This window comes from Hyperolius riggenbachi, chromosome 8 (genome assembly GCF_040937935.1).
Source record: "Hyperolius riggenbachi isolate aHypRig1 chromosome 8, aHypRig1.pri, whole genome shotgun sequence".
NCBI classification, from domain to species: Eukaryota; Metazoa; Chordata; class Amphibia; order Anura; family Hyperoliidae; genus Hyperolius; species Hyperolius riggenbachi.
Window position 1 is genome coordinate 186,989,247 of NC_090653.1, and position 27,983 is coordinate 187,017,229.

Below are 27,983 nucleotides of genomic sequence, written 5' to 3' on the forward strand. Positions count from 1 at the left end.
CAGTGAAATCCGTTTGCAAATCGGAGTGATAGATTAGAATCGAGAGCCAACGGTAAGTTTTCTATGTTAAACCATTACACCATTGAAAAACTGGTTACGTTTGCAATCGAAAGAAAAATGACTATAGTTGAAGAGGTAATGGCCCCTAAACTATGTTCTGGGATGAAAGTTACAGCTTCAGTGAAATCCGTTTGCAAATCGGAGTGATAGATTAGAATCGAGAGCCAACGGTAAGTTTTCTATGTTAAACCATTACACCATTGAAAAACTGGTTACGTTTGCAATCGAAAGAAAAATGACTATAGTTGAAGAGGTAATGGCCCCTAAACTATGTTCTGGGATGAAAGTTACAGCTTCAGTGAAATCCGTTTGCAAATCGGAGTGATAGATTAGAATCGAGAGCCAACGGTAAGTTTTCTATGTTAAACCATTACACCATTGAAAAACTGGTTACGTTTGCAATCGAAAGAAAAATGACTATAGTTGAAGAGGTAATGGCCCCTAAACTATGTTCTGGGATGAAAGTTACAGCTTCAGTGAAATCCGTTTGCAAATCGGAGTGATAGATTAGAATCGAGAGCCAACGGTAAGTTTTCTATGTTAAACCATTACACCATTGAAAAACTGGTTACGTTTGCAATCGAAAGAAAAATGACTATAGTTGAAGAGGTAATGGCCCCTAAACTATGTTCTGGGATGAAAGTTACAGCTTCAGTGAAATCCGTTTGCAAATCGGAGTGATAGATTAGAATCGAGAGCCAACGGTAAGTTTTCTATGTTAAACCATTACACCATTGAAAAACTGGTTACGTTTGCAATCGAAAGAAAAATGACTATAGTTGAAGAGGTAATGGCCCCTAAACTATGTTCTGGGATGAAAGTTACAGCTTCAGTGAAATCCGTTTGCAAATCGGAGTGATAGATTAGAATCGAGAGCCAACGGTAAGTTTTCTATGTTAAACCATTACACCATTGAAAAACTGGTTACGTTTGCAATCGAAAGAAAAATGACTATAGTTGAAGAGGTAATGGCCCCTAAACTATGTTCTGGGATGAAAGTTACAGCTTCAGTGAAATCCGTTTGCAAATCGGAGTGATAGATTAGAATCGAGAGCCAACGGTAAGTTTTCTATGTTAAACCATTACACCATTGAAAAACTGGTTACGTTTGCAATCGAAAGAAAAATGACTATAGTTGAAGAGGTAATGGCCCCTAAACTATGTTCTGGGATGAAAGTTACAGCTTCAGTGAAATCCGTTTGCAAATCGGAGTGATAGATTAGAATCGAGAGCCAACGGTAAGTTTTCTATGTTAAACCATTACACCATTGAAAAACTGGTTACGTTTGCAATCGAAAGAAAAATGACTATAGTTGAAGAGGTAATGGCCCCTAAACTATGTTCTGGGATGAAAGTTACAGCTTCAGTGAAATCCGTTTGCAAATCGGAGTGATAGATTAGAATCGAGAGCCAACGGTAAGTTTTCTATGTTAAACCATTACACCATTGAAAAACTGGTTACGTTTGCAATCGAAAGAAAAATGACTATAGTTGAAGAGGTAATGGCCCCTAAACTATGTTCTGGGATGAAAGTTACAGCTTCAGTGAAATCCGTTTGCAAATCGGAGTGATAGATTAGAATCGAGAGCCAACGGTAAGTTTTCTATGTTAAACCATTACACCATTGAAAAACTGGTTACGTTTGCAATCGAAAGAAAAATGACTATAGTTGAAGAGGTAATGGCCCCTAAACTATGTTCTGGGATGAAAGTTACAGCTTCAGTGAAATCCGTTTGCAAATCGGAGTGATAGATTAGAATCGAGAGCCAACGGTAAGTTTTCTATGTTAAACCATTACACCATTGAAAAACTGGTTACGTTTGCAATCGAAAGAAAAATGACTATAGTTGAAGAGGTAATGGCCCCTAAACTATGTTCTGGGATGAAAGTTACAGCTTCAGTGAAATCCGTTTGCAAATCGGAGTGATAGATTAGAATCGAGAGCCAACGGTAAGTTTTCTATGTTAAACCATTACACCATTGAAAAACTGGTTACGTTTGCAATCGAAAGAAAAATGACTATAGTTGAAGAGGTAATGGCCCCTAAACTATGTTCTGGGATGAAAGTTACAGCTTCAGTGAAATCCGTTTGCAAATCGGAGTGATAGATTAGAATCGAGAGCCAACGGTAAGTTTTCTATGTTAAACCATTACACCATTGAAAAACTGGTTACGTTTGCAATCGAAAGAAAAATGACTATAGTTGAAGAGGTAATGGCCCCTAAACTATGTTCTGGGATGAAAGTTACAGCTTCAGTGAAATCCGTTTGCAAATCGGAGTGATAGATTAGAATCGAGAGCCAACGGTAAGTTTTCTATGTTAAACCATTACACCATTGAAAAACTGGTTACGTTTGCAATCGAAAGAAAAATGACTATAGTTGAAGAGGTAATGGCCCCTAAACTATGTTCTGGGATGAAAGTTACAGCTTCAGTGAAATCCGTTTGCAAATCGGAGTGATAGATTAGAATCGAGAGCCAACGGTAAGTTTTCTATGTTAAACCATTACACCATTGAAAAACTGGTTACGTTTGCAATCGAAAGAAAAATGACTATAGTTGAAGAGGTAATGGCCCCTAAACTATGTTCTGGGATGAAAGTTACAGCTTCAGTGAAATCCGTTTGCAAATCGGAGTGATAGATTAGAATCGAGAGCCAACGGTAAGTTTTCTATGTTAAACCATTACACCATTGAAAAACTGGTTACGTTTGCAATCGAAAGAAAAATGACTATAGTTGAAGAGGTAATGGCCCCTAAACTATGTTCTGGGATGAAAGTTACAGCTTCAGTGAAATCCGTTTGCAAATCGGAGTGATAGATTAGAATCGAGAGCCAACGGTAAGTTTTCTATGTTAAACCATTACACCATTGAAAAACTGGTTACGTTTGCAATCGAAAGAAAAATGACTATAGTTGAAGAGGTAATGGCCCCTAAACTATGTTCTGGGATGAAAGTTACAGCTTCAGTGAAATCCGTTTGCAAATCGGAGTGATAGATTAGAATCGAGAGCCAACGGTAAGTTTTCTATGTTAAACCATTACACCATTGAAAAACTGGTTACGTTTGCAATCGAAAGAAAAATGACTATAGTTGAAGAGGTAATGGCCCCTAAACTATGTTCTGGGATGAAAGTTACAGCTTCAGTGAAATCCGTTTGCAAATCGGAGTGATAGATTAGAATCGAGAGCCAACGGTAAGTTTTCTATGTTAAACCATTACACCATTGAAAAACTGGTTACGTTTGCAATCGAAAGAAAAATGACTATAGTTGAAGAGGTAATGGCCCCTAAACTATGTTCTGGGATGAAAGTTACAGCTTCAGTGAAATCCGTTTGCAAATCGGAGTGATAGATTAGAATCGAGAGCCAACGGTAAGTTTTCTATGTTAAACCATTACACCATTGAAAAACTGGTTACGTTTGCAATCGAAAGAAAAATGACTATAGTTGAAGAGGTAATGGCCCCTAAACTATGTTCTGGGATGAAAGTTACAGCTTCAGTGAAATCCGTTTGCAAATCGGAGTGATAGATTAGAATCGAGAGCCAACGGTAAGTTTTCTATGTTAAACCATTACACCATTGAAAAACTGGTTACGTTTGCAATCGAAAGAAAAATGACTATAGTTGAAGAGGTAATGGCCCCTAAACTATGTTCTGGGATGAAAGTTACAGCTTCAGTGAAATCCGTTTGCAAATCGGAGTGATAGATTAGAATCGAGAGCCAACGGTAAGTTTTCTATGTTAAACCATTACACCATTGAAAAACTGGTTACGTTTGCAATCGAAAGAAAAATGACTATAGTTGAAGAGGTAATGGCCCCTAAACTATGTTCTGGGATGAAAGTTACAGCTTCAGTGAAATCCGTTTGCAAATCGGAGTGATAGATTAGAATCGAGAGCCAACGGTAAGTTTTCTATGTTAAACCATTACACCATTGAAAAACTGGTTACGTTTGCAATCGAAAGAAAAATGACTATAGTTGAAGAGGTAATGGCCCCTAAACTATGTTCTGGGATGAAAGTTACAGCTTCAGTGAAATCCGTTTGCAAATCGGAGTGATAGATTAGAATCGAGAGCCAACGGTAAGTTTTCTATGTTAAACCATTACACCATTGAAAAACTGGTTACGTTTGCAATCGAAAGAAAAATGACTATAGTTGAAGAGGTAATGGCCCCTAAACTATGTTCTGGGATGAAAGTTACAGCTTCAGTGAAATCCGTTTGCAAATCGGAGTGATAGATTAGAATCGAGAGCCAACGGTAAGTTTTCTATGTTAAACCATTACACCATTGAAAAACTGGTTACGTTTGCAATCGAAAGAAAAATGACTATAGTTGAAGAGGTAATGGCCCCTAAACTATGTTCTGGGATGAAAGTTACAGCTTCAGTGAAATCCGTTTGCAAATCGGAGTGATAGATTAGAATCGAGAGCCAACGGTAAGTTTTCTATGTTAAACCATTACACCATTGAAAAACTGGTTACGTTTGCAATCGAAAGAAAAATGACTATAGTTGAAGAGGTAATGGCCCCTAAACTATGTTCTGGGATGAAAGTTACAGCTTCAGTGAAATCCGTTTGCAAATCGGAGTGATAGATTAGAATCGAGAGCCAACGGTAAGTTTTCTATGTTAAACCATTACACCATTGAAAAACTGGTTACGTTTGCAATCGAAAGAAAAATGACTATAGTTGAAGAGGTAATGGCCCCTAAACTATGTTCTGGGATGAAAGTTACAGCTTCAGTGAAATCCGTTTGCAAATCGGAGTGATAGATTAGAATCGAGAGCCAACGGTAAGTTTTCTATGTTAAACCATTACACCATTGAAAAACTGGTTACGTTTGCAATCGAAAGAAAAATGACTATAGTTGAAGAGGTAATGGCCCCTAAACTATGTTCTGGGATGAAAGTTACAGCTTCAGTGAAATCCGTTTGCAAATCGGAGTGATAGATTAGAATCGAGAGCCAACGGTAAGTTTTCTATGTTAAACCATTACACCATTGAAAAACTGGTTACGTTTGCAATCGAAAGAAAAATGACTATAGTTGAAGAGGTAATGGCCCCTAAACTATGTTCTGGGATGAAAGTTACAGCTTCAGTGAAATCCGTTTGCAAATCGGAGTGATAGATTAGAATCGAGAGCCAACGGTAAGTTTTCTATGTTAAACCATTACACCATTGAAAAACTGGTTACGTTTGCAATCGAAAGAAAAATGACTATAGTTGAAGAGGTAATGGCCCCTAAACTATGTTCTGGGATGAAAGTTACAGCTTCAGTGAAATCCGTTTGCAAATCGGAGTGATAGATTAGAATCGAGAGCCAACGGTAAGTTTTCTATGTTAAACCATTACACCATTGAAAAACTGGTTACGTTTGCAATCGAAAGAAAAATGACTATAGTTGAAGAGGTAATGGCCCCTAAACTATGTTCTGGGATGAAAGTTACAGCTTCAGTGAAATCCGTTTGCAAATCGGAGTGATAGATTAGAATCGAGAGCCAACGGTAAGTTTTCTATGTTAAACCATTACACCATTGAAAAACTGGTTACGTTTGCAATCGAAAGAAAAATGACTATAGTTGAAGAGGTAATGGCCCCTAAACTATGTTCTGGGATGAAAGTTACAGCTTCAGTGAAATCCGTTTGCAAATCGGAGTGATAGATTAGAATCGAGAGCCAACGGTAAGTTTTCTATGTTAAACCATTACACCATTGAAAAACTGGTTACGTTTGCAATCGAAAGAAAAATGACTATAGTTGAAGAGGTAATGGCCCCTAAACTATGTTCTGGGATGAAAGTTACAGCTTCAGTGAAATCCGTTTGCAAATCGGAGTGATAGATTAGAATCGAGAGCCAACGGTAAGTTTTCTATGTTAAACCATTACACCATTGAAAAACTGGTTACGTTTGCAATCGAAAGAAAAATGACTATAGTTGAAGAGGTAATGGCCCCTAAACTATGTTCTGGGATGAAAGTTACAGCTTCAGTGAAATCCGTTTGCAAATCGGAGTGATAGATTAGAATCGAGAGCCAACGGTAAGTTTTCTATGTTAAACCATTACACCATTGAAAAACTGGTTACGTTTGCAATCGAAAGAAAAATGACTATAGTTGAAGAGGTAATGGCCCCTAAACTATGTTCTGGGATGAAAGTTACAGCTTCAGTGAAATCCGTTTGCAAATCGGAGTGATAGATTAGAATCGAGAGCCAACGGTAAGTTTTCTATGTTAAACCATTACACCATTGAAAAACTGGTTACGTTTGCAATCGAAAGAAAAATGACTATAGTTGAAGAGGTAATGGCCCCTAAACTATGTTCTGGGATGAAAGTTACAGCTTCAGTGAAATCCGTTTGCAAATCGGAGTGATAGATTAGAATCGAGAGCCAACGGTAAGTTTTCTATGTTAAACCATTACACCATTGAAAAACTGGTTACGTTTGCAATCGAAAGAAAAATGACTATAGTTGAAGAGGTAATGGCCCCTAAACTATGTTCTGGGATGAAAGTTACAGCTTCAGTGAAATCCGTTTGCAAATCGGAGTGATAGATTAGAATCGAGAGCCAACGGTAAGTTTTCTATGTTAAACCATTACACCATTGAAAAACTGGTTACGTTTGCAATCGAAAGAAAAATGACTATAGTTGAAGAGGTAATGGCCCCTAAACTATGTTCTGGGATGAAAGTTACAGCTTCAGTGAAATCCGTTTGCAAATCGGAGTGATAGATTAGAATCGAGAGCCAACGGTAAGTTTTCTATGTTAAACCATTACACCATTGAAAAACTGGTTACGTTTGCAATCGAAAGAAAAATGACTATAGTTGAAGAGGTAATGGCCCCTAAACTATGTTCTGGGATGAAAGTTACAGCTTCAGTGAAATCCGTTTGCAAATCGGAGTGATAGATTAGAATCGAGAGCCAACGGTAAGTTTTCTATGTTAAACCATTACACCATTGAAAAACTGGTTACGTTTGCAATCGAAAGAAAAATGACTATAGTTGAAGAGGTAATGGCCCCTAAACTATGTTCTGGGATGAAAGTTACAGCTTCAGTGAAATCCGTTTGCAAATCGGAGTGATAGATTAGAATCGAGAGCCAACGGTAAGTTTTCTATGTTAAACCATTACACCATTGAAAAACTGGTTACGTTTGCAATCGAAAGAAAAATGACTATAGTTGAAGAGGTAATGGCCCCTAAACTATGTTCTGGGATGAAAGTTACAGCTTCAGTGAAATCCGTTTGCAAATCGGCAGTGATAGATTAGAATCGAGAGCCAACGGTAAGTTTTCTATGTTAAACCATTACACCATTGAAAAACTGGTTACGTTTGCAATCGAAAGAAAAATGACTATAGTTGAAGAGGTAATGGCCCCTAAACTATGTTCTGGGATGAAAGTTACAGCTTCAGTGAAATCCGTTTGCAAATCGGAGTGATAGATTAGAATCGAGAGCCAACGGTAAGTTTTCTATGTTAAACCATTACACCATTGAAAAACTGGTTACGTTTGCAATCGAAAGAAAAATGACTATAGTTGAAGAGGTAATGGCCCCTAAACTATGTTCTGGGATGAAAGTTACAGCTTCAGTGAAATCCGTTTGCAAATCGGAGTGATAGATTAGAATCGAGAGCCAACGGTAAGTTTTCTATGTTAAACCATTACACCATTGAAAAACTGGTTACGTTTGCAATCGAAAGAAAAATGACTATAGTTGAAGAGGTAATGGCCCCTAAACTATGTTCTGGGATGAAAGTTACAGCTTCAGTGAAATCCGTTTGCAAATCGGAGTGATAGATTAGAATCGAGAGCCAACGGTAAGTTTTCTATGTTAAACCATTACACCATTGAAAAACTGGTTACGTTTGCAATCGAAAGAAAAATGACTATAGTTGAAGAGGTAATGGCCCCTAAACTATGTTCTGGGATGAAAGTTACAGCTTCAGTGAAATCCGTTTGCAAATCGGAGTGATAGATTAGAATCGAGAGCCAACGGTAAGTTTTCTATGTTAAACCATTACACCATTGAAAAACTGGTTACGTTTGCAATCGAAAGAAAAATGACTATAGTTGAAGAGGTAATGGCCCCTAAACTATGTTCTGGGATGAAAGTTACAGCTTCAGTGAAATCCGTTTGCAAATCGGAGTGATAGATTAGAATCGAGAGCCAACGGTAAGTTTTCTATGTTAAACCATTACACCATTGAAAAACTGGTTACGTTTGCAATCGAAAGAAAAATGACTATAGTTGAAGAGGTAATGGCCCCTAAACTATGTTCTGGGATGAAAGTTACAGCTTCAGTGAAATCCGTTTGCAAATCGGAGTGATAGATTAGAATCGAGAGCCAACGGTAAGTTTTCTATGTTAAACCATTACACCATTGAAAAACTGGTTACGTTTGCAATCGAAAGAAAAATGACTATAGTTGAAGAGGTAATGGCCCCTAAACTATGTTCTGGGATGAAAGTTACAGCTTCAGTGAAATCCGTTTGCAAATCGGAGTGATAGATTAGAATCGAGAGCCAACGGTAAGTTTTCTATGTTAAACCATTACACCATTGAAAAACTGGTTACGTTTGCAATCGAAAGAAAAATGACTATAGTTGAAGAGGTAATGGCCCCTAAACTATGTTCTGGGATGAAAGTTACAGCTTCAGTGAAATCCGTTTGCAAATCGGAGTGATAGATTAGAATCGAGAGCCAACGGTAAGTTTTCTATGTTAAACCATTACACCATTGAAAAACTGGTTACGTTTGCAATCGAAAGAAAAATGACTATAGTTGAAGAGGTAATGGCCCCTAAACTATGTTCTGGGATGAAAGTTACAGCTTCAGTGAAATCCGTTTGCAAATCGGAGTGATAGATTAGAATCGAGAGCCAACGGTAAGTTTTCTATGTTAAACCATTACACCATTGAAAAACTGGTTACGTTTGCAATCGAAAGAAAAATGACTATAGTTGAAGAGGTAATGGCCCCTAAACTATGTTCTGGGATGAAAGTTACAGCTTCAGTGAAATCCGTTTGCAAATCGGAGTGATAGATTAGAATCGAGAGCCAACGGTAAGTTTTCTATGTTAAACCATTACACCATTGAAAAACTGGTTACGTTTGCAATCGAAAGAAAAATGACTATAGTTGAAGAGGTAATGGCCCCTAAACTATGTTCTGGGATGAAAGTTACAGCTTCAGTGAAATCCGTTTGCAAATCGGAGTGATAGATTAGAATCGAGAGCCAACGGTAAGTTTTCTATGTTAAACCATTACACCATTGAAAAACTGGTTACGTTTGCAATCGAAAGAAAAATGACTATAGTTGAAGAGGTAATGGCCCCTAAACTATGTTCTGGGATGAAAGTTACAGCTTCAGTGAAATCCGTTTGCAAATCGGAGTGATAGATTAGAATCGAGAGCCAACGGTAAGTTTTCTATGTTAAACCATTACACCATTGAAAAACTGGTTACGTTTGCAATCGAAAGAAAAATGACTATAGTTGAAGAGGAATGGCCCCTAAACTATGTTCTGGGATGAAAGTTACAGCTTCAGTGAAATCCGTTTGCAAATCGGAGTGATAGATTAGAATCGAGAGCCAACGGTAAGTTTTCTGTGTTAAACCATTACACCATTGAAAAACTGGTTACGTTTGCAATCGAAAGAAAAATGACTATAGTTGAAGAGGTAATGGCCCCTAAACTATGTTCTGGGATGAAAGTTACAGCTTCAGTGAAATCCGTTTGCAAATCGGAGTGATAGATTAGAATTGAGAGCCAACGATAAGTTTTCTATGTTAAACCATTACACCATGGAAAAACTGGTTACGTTTGCAATCGAAAGAAAAATGACTATAGTTGAAGAGGTAATGGCCCCTAAACTATGTTCTGGGATGAAAGTTACAGCTTCAGTGAAATCCGTTTGCAAATCGGAGTGATAGATTAGAATCGAGAGCCAACGGTAAGTTTTCTATGTTAAACCATTACACCATTGAAAAACTGGTTACGTTTGCAATCGAAAGAAAAATGACTATAGTTGAAGAGGTAATGGCCCCTAAACTATGTTCTGGGATGAAAGTTACAGCTTCAGTGAAATCCGTTTGCAAATCGGAGTGATAGATTAGAATCGAGAGCCAACGGTAAGTTTTCTATGTTAAACCATTACACCATTGAAAAACTGGTTACGTTTGCAATCGAAAGAAAAATGACTATAGTTGAAGAGGTAATGGCCCCTAAACTATGTTCTGGGATGAAAGTTACAGCTTCAGTGAAATCCGTTTGCAAATCGGAATGATAGATTAGAATCGAGAGCCAACGGTAAGTTTTCTATGTTAAACCATTACACCATTGAAAAACTGGTTACGTTTGCAATCGAAAGAAAAATGACTATAGTTGAAGAGGTAATGGCCCCTAAACTATGTTCTGGGATGAAAGTTACAGCTTCAGTGAAATCCGTTTGCAAATCGGAGTGATAGATTAGAATCGAGAGCCAACGGTAAGTTTTCTATGTTAAACCATTACACCATTGAAAAACTGGTTACGTTTGCAATCGAAAGAAAAATGACTATAGTTGAAGAGGTAATGGCCCCTAAACTATGTTCTGGGATGAAAGTTACAGCTTCAGTGAAATCCGTTTGCAAATCGGAGTGATAGATTAGAATCGAGAGCCAACGGTAAGTTTTCTATGTTAAACCATTACACCATTGAAAAACTGGTTACGTTTGCAATCGAAAGAAAAATGACTATAGTTGAAGAGGTAATGGCCCCTAAACTATGTTCTGGGATGAAAGTTACAGCTTCAGTGAAATCCGTTTGCAAATCGGAGTGATAGATTAGAATCGAGAGCCAACGGTAAGTTTTCTATGTTAAACCATTACACCATTGAAAAACTGGTTACGTTTGCAATCGAAAGAAAAATGACTATAGTTGAAGAGGTAATGGCCCCTAAACTATGTTCTGGGATGAAAGTTACAGCTTCAGTGAAATCCGTTTGCAAATCGGAGTGATAGATTAGAATCGAGAGCCAACGGTAAGTTTTCTATGTTAAACCATTACACCATTGAAAAACTGGTTACGTTTGCAATCGAAAGAAAAATGACTATAGTTGAAGAGGTAATGGCCCCTAAACTATGTTCTGGGATGAAAGTTACAGCTTCAGTGAAATCCGTTTGCAAATCGGAGTGATAGATTAGAATCGAGAGCCAACGGTAAGTTTTCTATGTTAAACCATTACACCATTGAAAAACTGGTTACGTTTGCAATTGAAAGAAAAATGACTATAGTTGAAGAAGTAATGGCCCCTAAACTATGTTCTGGGATGAAAGTTACAGCTTCAGTGAAATCCATTTGCGAATCGGAGTGATAGATTAGAATCTAGAGCCAACGGTAAGTTTTCTATGTTAAACCATTACACCATTGAAAAACTGGTTGCGTTTGCAATTGAAAGAAAAATGACTATAGTTGAAGAAGTAATGGCCCCTAAACTATGTTCTGGGATGAAAGTTACAGCTTCAGTGAAATCCGTTTGCAAATCGGAGTGATAGATTAGAATCTAGAGCCAACGGTAAGTTTTCTATGTTAAACCATTACACCATTGAAAAACTGGTTACGTTTGCAATTGAAAGAAAAATGACTATAGTTGAAGAAGTAATGTCCCCTAAACTATGTTCTGGGATGAAAGTTACAGCTTCAGTGAAATCCGTTTGCAAATCGGAGTGATAGATTAGAATCTAGAGCCAACGGTAAGTTTTCTATGTTAAACCATTACACCATTGAAAAACTGGTTACGTTTGCAATTGAAAGAAAAATGACGGGGGCGCTAGTGAGGCGCTTACTGAAGTGGATGCATCTCCAGTGAGCTCCTGCTTCCCAGCTTGATTGCCACAGCAATACTGCACCGATCGGGGCAAGATATATATCCCCGGATTCATAAGGATCCCAGGAATGCTTGGATCTCCACAACAATATCCCATCAGAAGTCGTTCATCCTCCAGGCCACTTCTTTCGCCGCTCAAGTTTAGGAGAAGATTCTCCAAGATGGCTGCCAAGGCCCACACAGAGGGAGAGGCCAGAAGCCTTTCACCAGAAGGTATGTGCCATCCTGACAGCCCACCTATCTCAGGATCCTCTAAGAGGTCCCCCCAGGCCCCCGCACCCCTGGAGACCCCAAAACGAGCACCCCAAACCTCCCCAAAGCCCACAGCAAGTCAAGCCGCGCGGGCCGCCGCACCGCCGAAAAATACGCATGCCGCATCGAAAACTACGCATGCCAATAGTAAAAATACGCATCCTACACATGGCAGTACGCATAGCGGGCATGAACGTACGCATTCCGGCAAGCCCGAAAATACGCGTCAGCAGCATGAACGTACGCATGGCGGGCATGAAAGTACGCATAGCGGCAATCCCGAAAGTACGCATCGTCAGCATGAATGTACGCATAAAAGTACGCATAGCACCAATCTCGAAAGTACGCATCAGCAGCATGAACATACGCATAGCGGGCATGAAAGTATGCGTTCCAACCAAGCCAAAAGTCCACAAAACCCGGAGGACAGTACGCATAAGGGCCAAGGAAATACGCATCCTCAACAGATCTCTGGACTCCCTCCACATGCAGAAAATTTGCCAACCGGAATGTCTACGGAGCAACTGATGGCAATGATGCGGTCTGTATTTAAAGAAGAGCTTCGTGGGGCGGTCAATGAGCTATCGGAACAGATTGCGGATGTAGGTCAACGAGTTGATATTTTAGAACACCAATCAGACGAGATGGTAAAAGCAATCAATGAGGACAGGCTCAAAATAGATGAACACGACGAACGCCTGGACGAGGCGGAAGCCAAACTGGAGGATTTGGAGAACAGGAGCCGTCGCTCCAATGTACGTCTGCGGGGTCTCCCGGAATCGTTCACGGACCTAGAAGCGGTAGCAGCGAACCTCTTTGGGGCCCTCCTGCCACATCTCGACTCTGCGCAACTCCGAGTGGTCCGCATCCATAGATCCTTGGTTAAAATGCGCAATCCAGAGCTACCCAGAGACATCATTGCAAAATTTTACTCTGAGGATATCCGAGACAAGATCCTGTTGGCTGCTCGGGGCTTGACAACTCTTCCGGACGTCCCGACCTCCGTTCAAATATTTGCGGATCTGGCCCCAACCACCATACTCAAGCGACGAGAGATGAGGCCATACACACTAGCCTTACAACAACAAGACATACGCTACAGATGGGGATTCCCCTTCATGATCACCTTCAAAATCAACAATAAAATCCATACCTGCAAGAGGCCAGAAGAGGTCGCCAAAATTCTAACAGAAGCGGACATACCCTTTACCCTACCTACGCCTCCGAACCAACAGCCTAAACCCAGACGTACTGGGAGGCCAGTCCAATCTTGGACCACTGCAAGAGGATCCTCATCCATACGACCAAGGGCCCTTGATATGGATGCCGCCTGACCAGAGCTGGTTCGATCTTATAAGCCTCTCTTGACGTAATTCTCTCCTGGGATATTCGATAATGAAACCCCTTTATGATGTGGGTAATGCTCTCATAGCATATTTATCGGATGACATTCCCTACATTTTCATCTAAGACTATATTGTTTCCTTCGGTTTTTTAATAACCGGATGACGCCCTCTTCTAGGCTGTTGGGCATAACACTCTCATCACTGCTTCAACACGAGCTACCAAGTTCGAATCTGGAAGGACGGTTTCTTCAGACTATATATGATCCTCGCCCTCTTGGGTGATATATGTTGTATTATGCTTAAGTTAACAGTTAATTAGTTGTCCTCAGGACGTGTTGGTGCCACATATGCCCCGATGCCTGGTGTATTGACTTAATATGTTTTTTTTCTCTAGGTTATAAGGCAGATCAAGCTGGGACCACTGTTGCGGTCCCCCAAGCTTAGGGTGATGACTGGACTACGGCCCACGCTGATAGTGTGGGCTCTTTTTCAGTCATTACTTCTGCACACTTGTGCTTCTCCTTCCCCCCCAGATTGTACACTGGTATGTATAACTCATTCCCATTCCCCAAGAGTTGAGAATTCACTTTCCTCCCCCCTTTGCTGCCGCTTGCTTCCCACCCGGGGCTCGATAGTTCGCAATGCCCTAATATGCTCTGGTACATGTGCTCATAACACAACTACTTGGATATATCACTACCCATGACGAGCACTAAACCATATAATGTGATTAGCCATAACGTCAGAGGCCTCAATTCTCCCCACAAAAGGAAAAAGGCAATCACAGAACTAGTAAGACTCCACCCAGATGTGATATGCATTCAAGAGACCCATTTCACCGATAAGTCCCATCCCAAATTCTTTCACACCCAATATCAGAGGATATTCCTCTCTAATTATGGCAAAAAACAGAGAGGAGTTATGACCATGTTGGCAAACTCTTTCCCGTTCGAATTAATAACACATATCAAAGATGATGAAGGCACCCATAATATTCTACTGGGGCGGCACCAAGACAAAATTTTGTGCATAGTCAACATGTATGCCCCCCCAGATAAATCTCTTCTAGTAGCCTCTAAGATATCGGACCTCTTGGTAACGCTAAATTATGATTCCCTCATTTGGGCAGGGGACTTTAATATGGCCCCTAATAATTCTCGAGATAGAACACACCCTGTACGCCCCTCTGATGCCAAAAGAATTACCCAATTCTTTGACAAATTACTAAAGCTTCATTCACTCACGGACATATGGAGGGAATATAATGGCGAAAAAAAGGGGTACACGCACATGTCCGCACCACACAATTCTTACTCAAGAATCGACCTGATCTTAGTTTCTGCTCACTCAGTTCCTTCTTTAATATGCTCCAGGATATTATTGTGCCCATGGTCAGACCATGATCCTGTCCTAGCATCATTCCACTCCTTGACCCCCACAACTCAAAAATCACCCTGGCGATTGAATGAATCATTATTATATAATACGGAAATCTTTGCGAAAGTGGAATCCTCTCTGGATGACTACTTCCTCCATAATGCCTCGGATGAGATTTCACCGGCCATGGTGTGGCTTGCCCATAAGGCCGTCATAAGAGGCAACTTCATCCAGATCGCCTCCAAATTTAAAAAAGAAAGGAAGGAAGTCCTATCCAATTTAGAGTATAAAATCTTAAAACTCCATTTGGCCAATCAGATTCAACCCTCTAGATACCTACTCAAGCAGATACAGGATCTCCAACTCCAACTAGACGTCATACTCAATTCTGAGGTAGAAAAAGCCCTACGCTGGTCAGCAGCTACAGCATATGACCAGATCAATAAACCGAAAAGATGGTTAGCATCCAAGCTGAGAGCGCAGCAATCTATCAATAGAGTGGTTAAAATTAGGGACAAGAATGGGAAGATTACATCTAGCCCCGACAAAATCTATGACACCTTCTCAGAATACTACAAGAATCTATATTCTGATGACTCCCCAAACTCCCACTCCCGACAAAGACAACAGTACTTAGATGACACCGTTAAAAAAAGACTAACTGACGCCACATTAACTATGCTCAATGCAGACATCTCCCTAGAGGAACTTCACCAAGCGATTAAAAAGACTAAGCGCTCAAAGGCTCCCGGACCAGACGGCCTAACGGCCCTTTATTACAAAAAATTTGAGACAACTCTTTCACCCCACTTACTTAAATTCTATAATCATATTCTGAAAGGCAATACTCCCCCATCCGAATTCCTATCCTCGGCAATTGTCGTCATTCCAAAACCCCAGAGAGACCCACTACTCCCCAAAAACTATCGTCCTATCTCCCTTTTGGGAGTGGACTACAAAATTTTTACCTCCATCCTAGCAGAGAGAATCAACAAAATTTTGCCAGCACTTATTAATAGGGATCAAGTAGGCTTCATCCCAATGAGACAAGCACCTGACAATATCAGGAAAATTGTCAACTTACAACACTTTTGTAAACGAACGGCAACATGTATGGCCACCCTATCTTTAGATATGGAAAAGGCCTTTGACCTTATTAAGTGGCCATACATGTTGGCGGTATTGCAACAGTACGGAATTGGGGGAAACTACCTAAATGCGATAAGGGCCCTATACTCTTCCCCCTCGGCTGCCCTCAAAATGCCTGCCTCTTTGAGAACCACATTCCCAATCCAGAGAGGTACAAGGCAGGGATGCCCTCTCTCCCCAGGGATCTTTGCACTGGTCATGGAGCCTTTGGCGGAGAAAATAAGGAGAACACCTGAGATCTCGGGGGTGAAAATCAAATCAAAGGAATACAAACTATCACTCTTCGCCGACGATATACTCCTGACCTTGACGTCTCCTCATACGTCAATCCCAAAACTTATAGACGAAATAAAGCACTTTTCGACCTTCTCCGGATTTAAATTAAATTTAGACAAATCCGAATTAATGATGTCCCACACCCCCCAAACCCAGGCAACAGCTTTGGCAAACTCTTTCGGACTCACCTATCAACCTAAATACCTGGGCATTAAATTAACAGTAGATCCACAAAATTTATATCCTACTAATTATCCACCCATGTATACTAAATTAGCCAAGGACTTGGAGACCTGGACTGACTATCCCCTTTCAATGTTGGGAAGAGTAGCAGCGGTCAGGATGACATTATTACCAAGATTGTTGTACCTCTTTAGAACCATACCTATCTCAATTACGAAAGGACCGATACAACGTTTGCAAACATTAATTCAACGTTTCATCTGGAGAAACCGAAAGGCCAGGATCAAGTACATAACTTTGGCTAGATCCAGGGATCTCGGGGGCCTGAATGCCCCACTACTCTTTAACTACTATAAAGCAGCGAGACTCACCCAGCTAGCAAGTGTCAATGCCCCCACAGAGGTGGCTCCTCTATGGGTCGAAATAGAATCTCTTTTGGTGACCCCCTCATCCATGGCAGGACTCATGTGGGCGCGCACCATTCCCTTACATAAGATTGCTAAAGCCTCCCCTATCTCAGCATATGCCCTAAGTCTATGGTCTAAATCCAGACACATATACACTTTACAATCACAGGTCTCTTGCATGACTAGTATTATATCTAACCCTGATTTCCCTCCAGGCCTAAAACCAGCTCAATATAAATGGTGGATCCAAAATGGGCTGACCAGGGTGGGAAAATTCTTATTAGCTTTTAAGATATGCACACCGAGACAACTCTGTGAAAAATATGGAATCCCTAAGGCAGAGTTGGACAGGCTTTATGAGATCTTTAAATATCTGAACACCTTAGATCCTTACAAGACTATTTTAACATACTCGCCATTTGAAATCAGGTGTAAAAATCGACCCATGGATAGAGGATTCATATCAGACGTATATTCCATGCTCTCTCACCCGGTCCTGGATGGCAAACTTAAGCCCCAGCTTGACTGGGAGAGAGAGTGTGGATTCGAGCTCACTGAAGCTAGATGGGCCCACTGCTGTACCTCATTGATGCGAGGCTCCTTGTTCTACTCGTCAATCGAGACATCCCTGAAGCTGCTCCACAGAGTTTATCTTACTCCTTATAAGCTAAATCTTCTTAATCCTTCCTCCACGGATCTATGCTTTCGCAAATGCAATCAAACTGGAGATCTATGGCACACTTGGTGGGCCTGCCCAAAAGCACAACAATTTTGGAAGGGTGTGTGGTCTAAGATCAAATTAATCACCAAAATCCAAACAGATCTAGACCCCTCCGTCCTACTGCTTGGAAATAGACCTGCTGCGCTTAAATATGCCACACATAAATTCATTCAATATACTGAAGCACAGGCTAAAAGGCATTTAGCACGTAATTGGAGGAAAAAATGCTTATCGGTGGAAGCAGTCTTCAGGGAACTCAACAACACCATGGCATCGGAGCACATACGGGCTAAGATCTTTGACACCCTAGAAAACTTTTATAAAGTGTGGGATCCATGGATTGACTGGCAGGAGAATCTTGGCCTTTTCCATGTTCTCCATACATTCTAATTTCCTATACACTCTCGTTGGAGTTATAAATTTTACTAATATGCTTTTCCTCTGACAGAATGCTTGCTTCCTGTTGGGGGCACGGGGGGTGGCATGTCGGCAATGTGATTACTGTTGGAATAACATGCTTTCTCAACTCACTCTTTCCCTACCCCTTCTCTACCCTTTTCTATCCTGGGATGTCACCTATGGCATGATGTGGACTTCCACCCTAGGTGCATCCCTATATTCCCCATCCCTCCCCACCCTCAGCTCTTCCTCCCTTCTCCCCACCCATTCTTCCCCTTTTCCATGTTCATAAAGACGAAAAATTTAGAATCTTACAATCAACATTTAGATTTGATATATTCATTACTTTTTAACTTGAAAGTTTTTGATTGGCAATGGTTAGTTCACGTGATAAGCAATTATTTGAAACTCCCCGCATGTGGGGAATATACGATCTCACCTGTATTGTCATGTGATTTTTCTTAATAAACACCCTTGAAACGAAAGAAAAATGACTATAGTTGAAGAAGTAATGGCCCCTAAACTATGTTCTGGGATGAAAGTTACAGCTTCAGTGAAATCCGTTTGCAAATCGGAGTGATAGATTAGAATCTAGAGCCAACGGTAAGTTTTCTATGTTAAACCATTACACCATTGAAAAACTGGTTACGTTTGCAATTGAAAGAAAAATGACTATAGTTGAAGAAGTAATGGCCCCTAAACTATGTTCTGGGATGAAAGTTACAGCTTCAGTGAAATCCGTTTGCAAATCGGAGTGATAGATTAGAATCTAGAGCCAACGGTAAGTTTTCTATGTTAAACCATTACACCATTGAAAAACTGGTTACGTTTGCAATTGAAAGAAAAATGACTATAGTTGAAGAAGTAATGGCCCCTAAACTATGTTCTGGGATGAAAGGTACAGCTTCAGTGAAATCCGTTTGCAAATCGGAGTGATAGATTAGAATCTAGAGCCAACGGTAAGTTTTCTATGTTAAACCATTACACCATTGAAAAACTGGTTACGTTTGCAATTGAAAGAAAAATGACTATAGTTGAAGAAGTAATGGCCCCTAAACTATGTTCTGGGATGAAAGTTACAGCTTCAGTGAAATCCGTTTGCAAATCGGAGTGATAGATTAGAATCTAGAGCCAACGGTAAGTTTTCTATGTTAAACCATTACACCATTGAAAAACTGGTTACGTTTGCAATTGAAAGAAAAATGACTATAGTTGAAGAAGTAATGGCCCCTAAACTATGTTCTGGGATGAAAGTTACAGCTTCAGTGAAATCCGTTTGCAAATCGGAGTGATAGATTAGAATCTAGAGCCAACGGTAAGTTTTCTATGTTAAACCATTACACCATTGAAAAACTGGTTACGTTTGCAATTGAAAGAAAAATGACTATAGTTGAAGAAGTAATGGCCCCTAAACTATGTTCTGGGATGAAAGTTACAGCTTCAGTGAAATCCGTTTGCAAATCGGAGTGATAGATTAGAATCGAGAGCCAACGGTAAGTTTTCTATGTTAAACCATTACACCATTGAAAAACTGGTTACGTTTGCAATCGAAAGAAAAATGACGGGGGCGCTGTTGCAGTGCCACAGAGTGAGGATGTGTGCTCTGTGAGCTCTGCAATCCAAGGGCTATAACCGCAAAAATATCAGCTCAATCTGGGACATACATACATCGCCGGAAAGCTTAACTCCTAAGCTATGAGAAGAACGTCATCTGGATACCCCCTGAGAAACAAGCCAGAAGTAAGACCCCTTCTTTCACCGCTGAAACCCAGGAGAAAAATATCTAAGATGGCCGACCAGGCCCAAGCAAAAGCCTCCAGGACCAGCGCTGTTTCCCAGCAGGCTCAGGCCGCTCACCAGGCACCAAAAGGGGCGGCTGGAAAACTGACAGGCTCTCCCTCACATCGCCCAGCCACATCACCGCCGCTAGCCACCGCTGGGACCTTCAAGCAACACCCGCAGCAGGTAGGCGCTCAATCCCCGCCCCAATTAGCAGGCTCAGAGACCGGAACGGGACCCTCTTCCATACCGCATGGGGCAACGCGTACGGCGGGGGCTAACGCGGCCAATAGTACGCATGACCTAACGCGTCCAGAGCAGCATAGAAGTCCGCGTTCCCCCCCTGCAACTACCACCGCCAATGCGTACGAAAGTACGCATGAAGAGCCGCATAGCGATCCGCATAGCAATATGCATGCAGGCGTACAAGGCGTAATACAAGGCCAGGAATATCCGCATAGAAATACGCATGATACACCTAATGGAGGCAACCACGCGAACAGACCACAGGCATCAGCCCCCATGACAAATGAAGAGCTACTTATGGCAATTACACGCGTATTCAGGTCAGAATTACGCGAGGCAGTAAATGAACTCAATGTAAAAATTGACGACCTGGGGGAACGCGTCCACCTCTTAGAAGGACAGTCAGATAACTTACTATCGGCAGTCCAAATCGATAAAGCTCAGATTGATTCCCAAGACGTCCGCATCACTACGGTAGAAGAAAAAATGGAGGACCTAGAGAACAGATGTAGGCGAGCCAACATTAGAATTAGGGGCCTTCCTGAGTCATACGATGACCTAGAACAAATAGCCTCCAACATGTTCTCAGAGCTAACTCCCAACATTGATCCGTCCATAAGACGCATAGTGAGAATCCATAGAGCCTTTGCCCGGCCCCGAAACCCGGAATTACCCAGGAATATAATCGCTAAGATAGCATCCGAAGATGCCAGGGACATGATTTTGCTGGCAGCACGTGACCGCGATCATTTACCAGGGGCCCCACAATCGGTCCAAATCTTCGCTGATCTAGCGCCTATCACCATCAATAAAAGAAGGGCATTAAGACCCTACACTTTAGCCCTTCAGAAGGCACAAATAAGATACCGCTGGAGATTTCCATTCATGATCTCCTTCTCCATCAACAGCAAACAGTTCAACTGCAGAACCCCTGAAGAAATGGCTGCTGCCCTTGATGAGATGAATATCCCATACACAATACCTCCTCCTAACAATCAACAAGCGAGACAACAGAGATCTCCTAGGGGACGAAGGAACTGGGACACGGTTTCCCGATCACGCTTTCAACCACGGGCCCTGGAATTCCGCCCCCAGGACTCCTCACAAGATGACTGTTAAGCTTCATGACCACATCACATAACAGCGGAAAGATCATATCAATGAAAACTCTCAGGCTCTCACAATAGTCCCCTTTATGATGAGGGACGAACTCTTTAGCCAATAGACCTGCATATAACATTGCAATATTTCTGGGCTCAGTTGAAGAGCCATGCAATGGACCCCCCTTTATGATGCGGGGATGAAAACACCCAGGCCCCCCTTTATGATGTGGGGGCCTCGGCTACCTGGAACTATCGGAGAAGGCTCGGCAGGTCTACCCCAGGAAAAGCCTATCTCCTGTGAACTAATACCCTCAAAATGTTAATGGTTATTATTTGCATTTTTTATTTTCTTTACCTTTCTATTTTACAGATTGCTATGATTAATAGTTTATTAATAGTTATTTGACACTTATGTCCCGGATGAGCTTTACCTCAGCTCAACATTTTAGAACTAAGCGGTTGGCCCTGGAGTTCTATGCTCCCCCCTAGCTCGATGTCCTGGTCGTGGCTCTCTATTATTATGGGCCGCGTACCGGATATCTTCTTTGCCCTACTGGGCACGTTGCTGGCATTAGGCCAGCTCTACCCTAATCTTCTTGTCCTTTTATTTCAATCTTGTTTGCTTTATGCCTTAGTTAAGGTAACACCAATTCTTGCCCTGATGACCCTGTTATATTCAAAGAAGACTTCCACCCTAGACTATGGCTAACAAACCGATTATAGTGCTGTCACACAATCCTAGAGGCCTAAATTCCCCCATGAAACGTAATAAGGCCTTTAAAGAATACCATAAACACGCCCCCGATATTCTTTGCCTCCAGGAGACGCACTTTACCCAAAATTCCCACCCCAAATTCTTTCACAGAAACTACCATAGATTCTACTTATCGAATTTCTCGACTAAGCGTAGAGGGGTGGCAGTCCTCTTATCTGATAATTTTCCCTTTGAATTAACCACAAAGAACATCGACACAGAGGGAACTTATGTTATATTGACTGGTGATTTTCAAGGAAAAATATTATGCATTGTAAGTATCTATGCTCCCCCCGAGAAAGCTGCAGCAGTCATAGCAAAGGTCTCTGACATCTTACTCACAATGAAATATGACTCCATGATCTGGACTGGAGACTTTAACATAACCCCCAACGACAACCTAGACCGCACAACACAGACAAGGCCCTCTGAAGCCAAAAAACACAAACTCCTATTTGATAACTTATTTAAACAGCTATCTCTTGTGGACTCGTGGCGGGAGCACAACGGCAACAAACGAGGATATACTCACCTCTCAGCACCTCACAACTCTTATTCGAGAATAGATCTGATTCTTCTTTCGGCCCCGTGTGCTTCCCTCATGGCCTACTCTAGACACCTGCTCACCCCATGGTCAGACCACGATCCAGTTCTTACAGCACTAACATCGCTCATCCCCCGCTCTCAACCATCACCATGGAGACTTAATGATTCCTTGCTACTTAACACGGAAATACATGACAAAATAGACACATGTATTAATAATTACTTCACAGACAATACCACACCTGATGTTTCACCAGGTATATGCTGGTTGGCACACAAGACAGTTGTAAGAGGAGAAATCATAAAATTATCTTCAGCCTATAAAAAGTCTAAAAATATTATTAAAGCCAACATAGAACACAAAATTCAGACCCTGTCATTAATTAATCAATCCAACCCCTCCAGATTCCTCCTAAAACAAATAAGGGACCTACAACTACAACTAAATATAATCCTAAACACAGAAGCAGAAAAAGCCATTAGATGGAGTAAGGCTATCTCATATGAACAGCTAAACAAGCCGAATCGATGGCTGGCTAAGAGATTACGAAATCAGCAGACCCTCAATAAAGTACTAAGAATTAGGGACTCCAAAGGTTCAGTAACGTCTAACCCAGACAAAATCTATAGCACTTTCCTGGACTTCTATAAAAAACTGTATGATGACCAATCACCCCCTATCGACCCTAAATTGCAAATAGACTTCTTAGAAAACAATATGCACTCCACGATACCCCCGGCAATATCCTCTATCTTGAACAGTGAAATTTCGTCAGAAGAAATTCATGAGGCCATTAAGAAACTGAAAAGACCAAAAGCCCCGGGCCCGGACGGCCTCACGGCTTCTTATTACAAGAAGTTTGAATACCAGTTAACTCCGCACATGCTCAAATTTTTCAATACAATTCTTAAAGGAACTGTTCCCCCCCCGGAATTCCTATCTTCATCACTTATTGTCATCCCAAAACCGGATAGGGACCCCTTATTAGTTAAAAATTATCGCCCTATCTCCCTTCTAGGGATAGATTACAAGATCCTCACTTCCATTCTAGCAACCAGACTGAACGCAGCTCTCCCTCTTCTGGTCAACAAAGATCAAGTAGGATTCATCCCCCTTCGCCAGGCATCAGATAATATAAGAAAAATAATAGATATCCAACATCACTGTAAAAGAACCAATACCAACCTAGCACTGTTAGCCCTGGATATGGAAAAGGCATTTGATCTTGTGAAATGGCCATACATGAAGGCAGTTATGCGTAAATTCGGTTTCACAGGCAGATTTCTTAATGCTATTAATGCCCTATACTCTACACCTACAATGTCACTCAAAATGCCCTCCCCCAATAAAAGTTCCTTCCCCATTCACCGAGGGACTAGACAGGGGTGTCCCCTATCCCCTGGTATTTTCGCTCTCATGATGGAGCCGCTGGCCAACGCCATTAGACAGTCTCGCGACGTTCAGGGAGTTCGCATAGGTAACAAAGACCATAAAATCAGTCTCTTCGCGGATGATATTTTCCTGACTCTAATATCCCCCCACACTTCCATACCCAATACATTAGATATTATCCGACACTTCTCAACATTCTCAGGATTCAAACTTAATCTCGAGAAGTCAGATCTCATGCTCACCAGATCCCCACATTCTGTAACAATCAATTTAGCCTCAAAACTAGGAATCCAGCCCCAACCAAATTCCATCAAATACCTCGGAATACACCTTACACGCGACCCTGCTCAATTATACGACAAAAATTACCCGCCCCTATACAGAAAACTCCAGTCCGACTTACAAAACTGGAACGACCTCCCTATCTCACTCTCAGGTAGAATCACCTCAATAAAAATGACACTTCTCCCCCGTCTGCTGTATCTATTCAGAGTCCTTCCAATCCCCATTAAAAAATTTGCGATCCACAATCTCCAAAAACAGATTCAAAAATTTATCTGGAAACAGCGCAAACCACGTATCAAGTATAATACACTGACGAGACCTAAAGATAAGGGAGGACTTGGAGCGCCTGACCTCTGGCTCTATTATGTCGCCGCCCATATTACTCAATTAGCAGTGGTAAATTCAGGAACTGCGGCACCGCTGTGGGTAGATCTGGAAACACAATTATTACTACCCCTATCTATGCCTGCTATTATGTGGGCAACTAAAATCCCCTACCAAGCCATCAACAAGGTGTCTCCTACCTCGGCCCATTCCTTTAAAATCTGGCAGAAATATAGATACACTTATGGCCTCCAAGCCCCGGTATCCTGTATGACACATATACTTAGGAATCCAGATTTTCCCCAGGGCCACTCCACGAGGTCATACAAATGGTGGTATACTAACGGTCTGGTCTTTTTAGGCAAATTTTTGAGAGCATTCAAAATAATGTCGGTACCTGCTTTCTACGAGAATTACATGGTTCCACCGGCTGAGCACTTCAGAACTAATCAGATATTTCATTTTTTAAAATCGCTAGATAAAGAAAACGAAACTTTAGTATATACTCCCTTTGAAGTCCGGTGCAGAGGACGCTCATTAGATAAAGGATTTATCTCAGAAATATACACAACCTTGCTATATCATGATATGACTCCTAAGCTAAAATGCCAAACCGACTGGGAGAAAGACTGTTCTACAGATTTATCAGACGCAAAATGGTCACACTGCCTCACTCAGCTAACCAGAAACAGTCTTTTTTATTCGTCAATTGAGACCTCCGTCAAATTACTACACAGGGTATACTTTACCCCTGCTAGGCTACATTTATTCTCCGCCTCGCAACCTGACACGTGCTTTAGAGGGTGTACGGCAAAAGCCGATATATGGCATATCTGGTGGGAATGCCCGAAAGCTAAAGCATATTGGAGGAGAATATGGGATAAGCTAGTATTAATAATAGGCAAACCCGTACCATTTGACCCCACGATCGCACTTTTAGGCAACAAACCCACGGGCTTACCCTACGCCACCCACAAATTCATCCAATTTATAATGGCTCAGGCCAAAAGACATCTAGCCTCGAAATGGAGGTCCTCAACCCTACAAGTAAACGCTGTATTCCAGTCTCTAAATGATACGATGCAGTCAGAACACATCCTCGCCAAACTGTATGATAGGATGGATAATTTCTTTAAGATATGGGACAACTGGATTACATGGCAAGAAAACCAAGGTCTGACTTACACTCTACATTCATTCTAGGTCTTGGGTTGTGGACACCACTTAAATGGATTTTACTAAGGTCATCAGGGTACTCAGTATTCAGGACAAGAATTATTAATATGTTTAAACTGGCATTATTTGTTCTCCCCTGATCCCCTACCCTACCTTTCCTAATCTTTTTTCCTTCTGATCCCCAAGGCCTGCTCAGTTCAGGGTCGGCCGGAATGATGTGGAACCCCCACCCTCGGCCCTGACTGTCCAGACAATACTCTTCCCTCCCCCTCTTTCCTCTACCTCCCTTCCCCCCCTATATACATTAAGGAAGATTCACATGTTTTTTCATGACACAACATGTTATGATATGTTATTTGTTTATATAAGACTTATACTCTACCTGATTGCTAGCACTGCATTCTCCCCTATGTGGGGCTCATGATGTTTATGACTGTTATAACACTTTGTACTGTGCATTTTCCTTTCAATAAACACCCTTGAAACGAAAGAAAAATGACTATAGTTGAAGAGGTAATGGCCCCTAAACTATGTTCTGGGATGAAAGTTACAGCTTCAGTGAAATCCGTTTGCAAATCGGAGTGATAGATTAGAATCGAGAGCCAACGGTAAGTTTTCTATGTTAAACCATTACACCATTGAAAAACTGGTTACGTTTGCAATTGAAAGAAAAATGACTATAGTTGAAGAAGTAATGGCCCCTAAACTATGTTCTGGGATGAAAGTTACAGCTTCAGTGAAATCCGTTTGCAAATCGGAGTGATAGATTAGAATCTAGAGCCAACGGTAAGTTTTCTATGTTAAACCATTACACCATTGAAAAACTGGTTACGTTTGCAATTGAAAGAAAAATGACTATAGTTGAAGAAGTAATGGCCCCTAAACTATGTTCTGGGATGAAAGTTACAGCTTCAGTGAAATCCGTTTGCAAATCGGAGTGATAGATTAGAATCCAGAGCCAACGGTAAGTTTTCTATGTTAAACCATTACACCATTGAAAAACTGGTTACGTTTGCAATTGAAAGAAATATGACTATAGTTGAAGAAGTAATGGCCCCTAAACTATGTTCTGGGATGAAAGTTACAGCTTCAGTGAAATCCGTTTGCAAATCGGAGTGATAGATTAGAATCTAGAGCCAACGGTAAGTTTTCTATGTTAAACCATTACACCATTGAAAAACTGGTTACATTTGCAATTGAAAGAAAAATGACTATAGTTGAAGAAGTAATGGCCCCTAAACTATGTTCTGGGATGAAAGTTACAGCTTCAGTGAAATCCGTTTGCAAATCGGAGTGATAGATTACAATCTAGAGCCAACGGTAAGTTTTCTATGTTAAACCATTACACCATTGAAAAACTGGTTACGTTTGCAATTGAAAGAAAAATGACTATAGTTGAAGAAGTAATGGCCCCTAAAATATGTTCTGGGATGAAAGTTACAGCTTCAGTGAAATCCGTTTGCAAATCGGAGTGATAGATTAGAATCTAGAGCCAACGGTAAGTTTTCTATGTTAAACCATTACACCATTCAAAAACTGGTTACGTTTGCAATTGAAAGAAAAATGACTATAGTTGAAGAAGTAATGGCCCCTAAACTATGTTCTGGGATGAAAGTTACAGCTTCAGTGAAATCCGTTTGCAAATCGGAGTGATAGATTAGAATCTAGAGCCAACGGTAAGTTTTCTATGTTAAACCATTACACCATTGAAAAACTGGTTACGTTTGCAATTGAAAGAAAAATGACTATAGTTGAAGAAGTAATGGCCCCTAAACTATGTTCTGGGATGAAAGTTACAGCTTCAGTGAAATCCGTTTGCAAATCGGAGTGATAGATTAGAATCTAGAGCCAACGGTAAGTTTTCTATGTTAAACCATTACACCATTGAAAAACTGGTTACGTTTGCAATTGAAAGAAAAATGACTATAGTTGAAGAAGTAATGGCCCCTAAACTATGTTCTGGGATGAAAGGTACAGCTTCAGTGAAATCCGTTTGCAAATCGGAGTGATAGATTAGAATCTAGAGCCAACGGTAAGTTTTCTATGTTAAACCATTACACCATTGAAAAACTGGTTACGTTTGCAATTGAAAGAAAAATGACTATAGTTGAAGAAGTAATGGCCCCTAAACTATGTTCTGGGATGAAAGGTACAGCTTCAGTGAAATCCGTTTGCAAATCGGAGTGATAGATTAGAATCTAGAGCCAACGGTAAGTTTTTTATGTTAAACCATTACACCATTGAAAAACTGGTTACGTTTGCAATTGAAAGAAAAATGACTATAGTTGAAGAAGTAATGGCCCCTAAACTATGTTCTGGGATGAAAGTTACAG